At 38.7% G+C, this 7,898-nt stretch overlaps 1 long non-coding RNA gene across 1 annotated transcript; it reads right to left on the bottom strand.

Moving 5' to 3' along the window:
* Positions 1-208: 208 nt before the first annotated feature.
* On the bottom strand, positions 209-5,892 carry LOC117206814. The gene is made up of 3 exons (XR_004487439.1): positions 5,855-5,892; positions 1,134-2,973; positions 209-1,051 (listed from the first exon to the last, which is right to left on the bottom strand). It is a non-coding gene; the product is annotated as an uncharacterized LOC117206814 (long non-coding RNA).
* Positions 5,893-7,898: the final 2,006 nt, after the last annotated feature.

The following is a 7,898-nucleotide window of genomic DNA, read 5'->3' as shown; positions in this document are numbered from 1 at the left end:
AATACTATTACCTTGAGAAAATTCTGTCGAACTCTATCGGAATAAAGATCACTATCGTCGTGTCCGTACATATTAGCAGTATATATTTGTATATATATATCTGTATATATTTGAAGAGCGATTCGAAATTCGCAACAATATACCACCAGTATATGAAACAAGCATACCATTTACATAACCAAGCTATGTAAAAATGAAATTACAAATATATATTTGCAGCTCGTCGCATTTACTTATTTATCTCATACCTACTATCTCGACATATTCAATTACATATTCGCTTCCTTCTCGTTATTTCACTCTATCACGAAGATAAGCGCGTACCTTAATCTCGAATAAGATATCCGATCAAAGATGTAAATACCAAATTACAACAGTATTTTCCGATCGAGGCTCGTTTCATAAATTACTCGTTACGCCGTGTAACGTCGCAGGACTGATAGTAGGCGGTACCGGTGTACATTTTAAAATAGGGGAAAAGTAAGATGGAAAAACGTGAAAAGGGAGCCGCACGGGGGACGCTAGATAAAGCGACAGAGATAAGGGCGAGGGGCAGAGCGGAGATAAAACGGAAATCGGGTAACGCTCTCTGTTCCACACCTGGAAGTGACTGCTGGTAAGGATCGGCCTGAAGGTTGAATTACGAGGTAGCGAAGGAGTAGGGGGCACCTGTGCGGCAGGTGACCGCTATCCTGCGAAGCATAGCGGAGCTTGAATATTCACGCACGGACCGCGTTCTTCTTCTTTGGTTGTTGGCTCGTGTGCGATCGCTATCGCCTACGCCTACCAAGCGTTCGCCTCGTTTCTAATTACCGCGCAGCCATACGCGTTCCATCCATCCGCGATGCGTATTAAACACGCCGTGTTTACTCGCTATTATACAGACTGGCGCGCCGCGCCTGCTTAAATCGACGCTCGTGTAAAATTTGCATACATCGGCGCAGTAACCTTCGCTCTTTTTCTTCTGAATTTCCTCTTCTTTCCTTTTCATTCATCTTCGCTCTTGTCCTTTTATTTTTCTATGATTTCTGAGCATCTGCCTTACACGCCACTGAAAACAATCAAAGGATCATATATAAAAAGGCATTTATCAAATATCTATTGAAATACGTACGAGGGGAACAGTAAGATACCTTCTTCCTTTTTCTGTCCAATCTATCTCTCCTTTTCTCTCTTCTATCGATTCCATTCGCTCTTCCATCTTCCTTTTCCTTCCTTCCTCTACGATTCATTCTCGGGTATTTGTCTTATACGCTGTTCAAAGCAATTAGAAGATCAAACGAAATAAAACTCTCGAATATCTATGGAAATATGAACCAAGAGAACGACAAGGTTACTGTTGTGGATACTGTTTCCCCTGTTAATAACATCACAAGATGAATATCATTTACAACGACGAAAGCGTATCTTTTGCTCTACACCAATTTCATTCCATACTCTTTTCGTTCTCTTTTTCTGCGGTATCTGTGGGTTTGTCTTCCTCTGAGGTCGATAATAGTACTAATGATAGTCCGGATATATGGTATGGTATTATTCGTGATTAAGTACAGGTACAATTATGTGTTGAACGATTTGTGATTGAACTGGTAGAACAATTTTAACTGCTTCTGCGTTTCGAATCAGTGCTGATTATTCCTTGAAATATTTAGCGCTTCTGGGAAACCTTCGTTTCGTTTTCAACGTACAGATATATCGTACGAAATGAATCATTTAACTCGCATATTCGAGCAACTTCTACGTTATACCAATCAAGAATAATGTTGTTTTTCGAATCGTTAACATATTTCCCCATTGCACGTTTTACATCGAGCCTTGTTATGAAAAACACAATTTTGTAAAAGTTGCATTCCATTTAAAGAGAGAGAACAAAGTTGCTCTTCGATATTTCTACATAGCGTTAACGGGCTTTTAAAGCAACTCGAACAAACTCGTTACTCAAGCTACAAACCGAAAAAACCGATAAGAAACGAAGCGCTTGGTTCGCGTATATCACATTCGACAAATTGGCCCATGAGTCTGTTCGAAAACGCGCTCGACGATCACGATCGTTTACGCTGATTTACAATACAGCGGGCGCGTCGATTTGTTCGCCGGCTTCGCAGAAAAACTTCATCTTGCCGGAAATTAACGGAGATCGCGGCGCTGGTTAGAGGCAATCTGCGAACCGCGTCAGTTCTCGATGAAAAAAACGGTCCTTTCAATTACCGGCAGACTTATAGCCACTTAAACTCTTCCAACCTCATAATTGCTATCGTAAAATCTCTGCTACCCTGTGCGCCATGCTCACGCTTTATTCGCGAAACTGGCTTCTTCGTTTCAGTCAAATCGATCGAGCCTGCTTCGCGATATACTAAACAACTGTTAGAAACGTCGTTTCTTCTCCGCGTATCTTGCTTTCTTATGCAACTGTTTCTTCCGTACGAATGTTTCTTGGTGTGTGCGATTGATAACAGTAGAATGTCCCATTAAGTTTTTCCAATTACGTCTGCAGTGTGTTTTGAGAGATAAACAGAGATAACAGTGTTCGCTAAATGTGAAGCTATATCGAAGTTTGGCATCCGTTTTGCTTATATTTATTTTTATTATTTATTTTTGTTTAGTCTTTCGGGTTTTACATCCCTTACATCTAATTTTCTTCTTATATGTTTACCTTCCCCCTTTTCCACTCTATTCTATTGCACTACCTTGCTTATTCTACCTCTAGAAACTAAACATTAGGGACTATAATTTAGCCTCCTTGCTGTGCCTCCTCCTTGTCGTTTGTCCTTCTCTCCTCTATTATTGTTTTCAGTTCTCCTAAACCTTCCCCAGTCTCGTTCAGCGTTTATCCTACGTCCTTTGGTCCTCCCGTTATTTCACATTCTTCTATTACATGTCTCAGGTTTTGTTCTTTTCTTCTGCAATAGTCTGCATCTTTCTTCCTCCTCTTCTTTCCAGTATTCCCTTGCTTTGGTCTCGTTTCCACATTCGGATCTTGATTTTTAAAAAAATTAAAAAAAGAAAAATTTTTATTCTAAATTTTCGGCTTCTTTTTTCGCGTAGAATCTTTCCGCTTGTACCACCAGTTACTAATGACCCTGTATATGTCAGAGATAAAAGGACATCGGGGCCTTTCTTTTGGAATGGTCGGCAAGGTCCGCAATACTTTAATCCAGACCTTTTATTATAGCTGTACTTAAATAATAAAACTGAGAAATAGTTGTTCACGTTCTAATCCGAGTATGAGTGCCCGAGATTTACGACAGTGGGTTTTTTTCTTTTTTTTTTTTAAATAACGTTTATTACACCAAGATACATTTTAATACATTTGGGTATTCACAATAAACTATGAATTTTGATAATGATGTGTTAGGCAAAGGTACGACGTAGCCATACTATATTATGTGTCGGCGCTTTACATTTTTTGCGTTTAATACAATCTTTGGGTTTAAGCCGCTGGGCAGCGGAGCTTTCATATGATTTTGTTTTTCGTTGATTTTTTCTGTCCTGAAAACTTGGTCGCAAAACAGGACGCTTCGGTAGTCTACTTTTTGGGTGCTGTGTAACTTTGAGGAGGGATGGGATGAGAGGGAGGGGGGGGGGGTCAAATAGGTTTATTTACAAAATTGACAAATACCTAATGCTATATAATATATATATATATATAAAATGCTATACGCTGTCAGAATTGAGTTCTGTCGGTTTAATGGGTTTACGACAGTGGGCTTGGGATCCAAGTGACACAACGGGTCGCTGAACGTAACCACGGTCACCGAAGGGACGTGTACCTAACGAAGGTATTGTTTCTTCGACCATTCGCGGAGAGACGCGATGACGAGAAAACACGTCAACGAGAGTCGCAAATTCCCGTTACGATTAGATAATCGACGCCACGAACTGATCGAACCCCTGATTTCTGTTACGATAATAGGGCTGGTTCAATTGTGCTTACGCCGAATTAACAGGTATAAATTAACGTTTATTCCAACAACTCTGTAAAGAAGATAATTACACCGATGCGTATGTACAAGTTAAGTAAGTGATTGATTTAAGGATAGAAACCCGGTAATTACATGTTGGCTATTCTAACGATGAAGAATAAGCGAGGTAAAGTGACGATGCTGTGTCGGAGGAAAGCTACTGACGGGTGTGGGCTAACGCAAGGGACCATTGTATTTGTTGATGGCAATTTTGGTTAGGAAAGTGAAGGCGAGACATGTGAAAGTGAAGGTTAGACATTGCTTCTGGTTAGATAAAAACAGATTGATGGATTAGGAAGGGTCTTAGCTACCCTTGATAAAAAGTTGCTAGTGTAAAGTGTCTTCCCGTAGTAAACAATAAGCTTCAAAAACGATTCAGTAAAGAGATGTTTGTTCGGTCCGAAGGACCTTAGCTAGCAAATTCCTGAGATTTATGATGGGTCCTTGCGACTATCGAGGGTACTTAGTAAGGATGGGCGGTCATTTGATTCGGTCTAGGTAGAGTGTTGCCCGACGTAACGGTATGGAGTAATTATATAGCTCTCCTTAAAAGCACAGATTGACCCGAAAGGTACGGATAGAAGTATTTAAGGGCAATTTCACTTGGACTGCGGTTCAGTTCTTTCAGATAAATTCTACTTGTACAGTGGACAAATACGTTGAGTTACGCCAGAATGATCTTCAATACTTAGTCTAGACTTTTTATTATAGCTGTACTTAAATAATAAAACTTGGTAGTTGTTTATGATTTAATCCGAGTGTTACGCCATGCAGCTTGCCATAGATCATATTCTTAACTGTCGATCGCGGCACTATAATGTCGCAGACGGATCGTCGCGGCTGCCCGGCAAACAAACATTGTAGTGGCAAGCGCATGGTTCATTAAGCAGGGCGACCTCCAGAAACGTCGACTCGTGGCCGTTATTTTACCTCGCGTAAAAGAATGTGGCGTGATCCGAACGTAGTGGGGGTCGCCTTCCAGAAAAAACGGAAAAAATCGAAAGGCGTGCAGAACTTTTCGAGAAGTCGAACCGTCAACACATGTGGTATGTCGCGCACTACTTATCAACCAAAACGCAGTTACATTTTTTTTGTTCCATTTATATCTTTCTAGTTAATAAGTTGTTGAAATAAACATTAATTTATTTGTGTTAATTCTGTGAAATTTCATTGAACTATCCTTATTATCATAATCGAAATAAGGGAATCGATCAGTTCGTGGCGTCGATTGTTTAATCGTAACGGGAACTTACAACTCTCGTTGACGTGATATCTCGCGATCGCGTCTCTCCGCGAACGATCGAAACACCGAGTATGTTTGCCCGAGATTTATGACAACATGCTTAGGCTCGAAATGATCCATCTGGTCGCTAAACGTGGCCACGGTCACGGAATGGACTTTTTAACTAACAAAGATATTATGTAGTTCTATAGCTCTCCTTAAAAACATAGTTGACCCAAGGGGTACAAAAAAGTACATAGAAAGGTACAGGAGGAGTTCCACTTGGACTGTGGACAAGTAAGATCAGTTACACTTGCACTGTGGACAAATAAGATCAATTACACTTGGTCTGTGGGCAAGTAAGTTTAGTTACACTTGGACTTAGGACAAGTAAGCGCATTTGCTATTCTGTTGACCGTGTATTCGTTATTGAATCTAAGATTATTGTCATTAGCATCTGGTGTATCTAGTCGGCCACGGTTAATTGTCAAATTCTGTAATGATCATATTTGTAGCATTAACTGTCATCTATATGGTATAACAACAATGGCTAATCCAAACGAAGATTCGTTAAACGCCCCTAATCCCAATGATAACTCGACATATATAGGTGCGTGTGTGTGTGTGGATATACAGAGAAAAAAGTAGATGTCTGATATAATATGGTACTTACTGTAATTTGTTTCAAGACTAATTTTTAAATTCCTATAATTTTGGTAGCACATATCTTCGATTTTTCAAACTTGTAAATTTTCGTTTTTTAAATTTTCGGATCGTCGAATTTTGTATTTTTTGAAATTTTGACTTTTCAAACTTTCGATCTTTCGAACTTCGGAATTTGACGAAATTCATTCCACTCGATTCTACAATACAACTACGATTCTACAATAACATTATCTATCGTTATTACGAAAGGCTGCAACTGCAGGTGCAAAACATTTAACAAATAAAGAATTAGGATAACATTACATCTGAATGCTCAAAGATTCAAATAATAGAAATGGAAATAATGAAGATTCTCCAATGCACGTGTTTCTATAACAATTGCATATCAGCACCTGTTTTGACGTACCCTGTTTCCTCGAAATTTCCATATCACTACGTTTTCAATATTACTGACAATAACCCTGTAAAATAACGTTATTGTAGAATCAAGAATAGCAACAAATACGTAACGTCATTATATAGTAACATTGTAGCAGACGTGACGCTTTCGATTACTTCCTGGAAGCTAAGGAATTGTTTATTATCTTTTCGTAGTCTTAAGAATTCACTTTTATCGCTCTGTTTATCTGTTACGTCGATCAAACTTTAAAAAAAGTTCAACCGTTTTATGTAGGTTTTGGAAAACCTCCCTAAAATAATCGACGATGATTCTGTAAAATTTCTGAATTTTAAAAATACCTGGCTAACTAATTTCACAAATTATTCATCCAGCGCTGTCCACGATTCACTCAAAAATTCTTGCAAAACCTCGTGAGAATCCTTCGAAGAATCAAACACAATTTAAGCTTGAGGAGTGAAGAACGCAAGTGCGATACATTTTAAAGTCCCCTTAAAATAATCGACGATGATTCTGTAAAATTTCTGAATTTCAAAAATACCTGGCTAACTAAGTTCACAAATTATTCATCCAGCGCTGTCCACGATTCACTCAAAAATTCTTGCAAAACCTCGTGAGAATCCTTCGAAGAATCAAACACATTTTAAGCTTGACAAGTGAAGAACGCAAATGCGATACATTTTAAAACCCGCTTGAAATAATCGACGATGATTCTGTAAAATTTCTGAATTTCAAAAATACCTGGCTAACTAAGTTCACAAATTATTCATCCAGCGCTGTCCACGATTCACTCAAAAATTCTTGCAAAACCTCGTGAGAATCCTTCGAAGAATCAAACACATTTTAAGCTTGACAAGTGAAGAACGCAAATGCGATACATTTTAAAACCCGCTTGAAATAATCGACGATGATTCTGTAAAATTTCTGAATTTCAAAAATACCTGGCTAACTAACTTCACAAATTATTCATCCAGCGCTGTCCACAATTCACTCAAAAATTCTTGCAAAACCTCGTGAGAATCCTTCGAAGAATCAAACACAATTTAAGCTTGACAAGAGAAGAACGCGAATGCGATACATTTTAAAAGCGCAATCTGAATAATTCCATCAAAAAAAGAGAACATAATCTCCCGAGATACAAGACTTTGCATTCCACGTGCGTATTAATTACACTCATTTCCGCAAAATCAGGGTGCCTGACGTTTAAGCGGTGGCCATTATCGTTTCCTAGTCTGCGGATGGTATCGGATGTCGATAAACAGTACGTTGTCTCGCAGGAACCAGATTTTCAGCCGTCCTTGCTCAAACGCGCCAACGTAAAACCAAGAGCACAAAATACGCTAAAACGACAGTCGTAAGCGGACGTCGATTTTGTCGGATGTTACAACTGCACAAATTTTAATTGTATCCGTCGAAACTACACTGTGAATTTTTACTGTAATTTTATTTTGAAATATAAAGGCGCGAAAGATACGTAAAATAGCCAAAGTAAAATATAATTTTTGCCGGGTGAAACGAATCACTATTTAGATTCTGCTTTATCTGCATTCATAAAGATGTAAATTTGTATAAAAATCTGTGGTCTATTGATAATTTTCTCGCATCGAGAACAAACGTAGACGAACAAACTGATTCTAATGCACAAATCAGGATT

Source organism: Bombus bifarius, unplaced genomic scaffold (assembly GCF_011952205.1).
Source record: "Bombus bifarius isolate JDL3187 unplaced genomic scaffold, Bbif_JDL3187 scf7180000007966, whole genome shotgun sequence".
Lineage (NCBI taxonomy): Eukaryota > Metazoa > Arthropoda > Insecta > Hymenoptera > Apidae > Bombus > Bombus bifarius.
The sequence above is the reverse complement of the archived record's forward strand: the minus strand, read 5'-3'. Positions and strand labels throughout refer to the sequence as shown.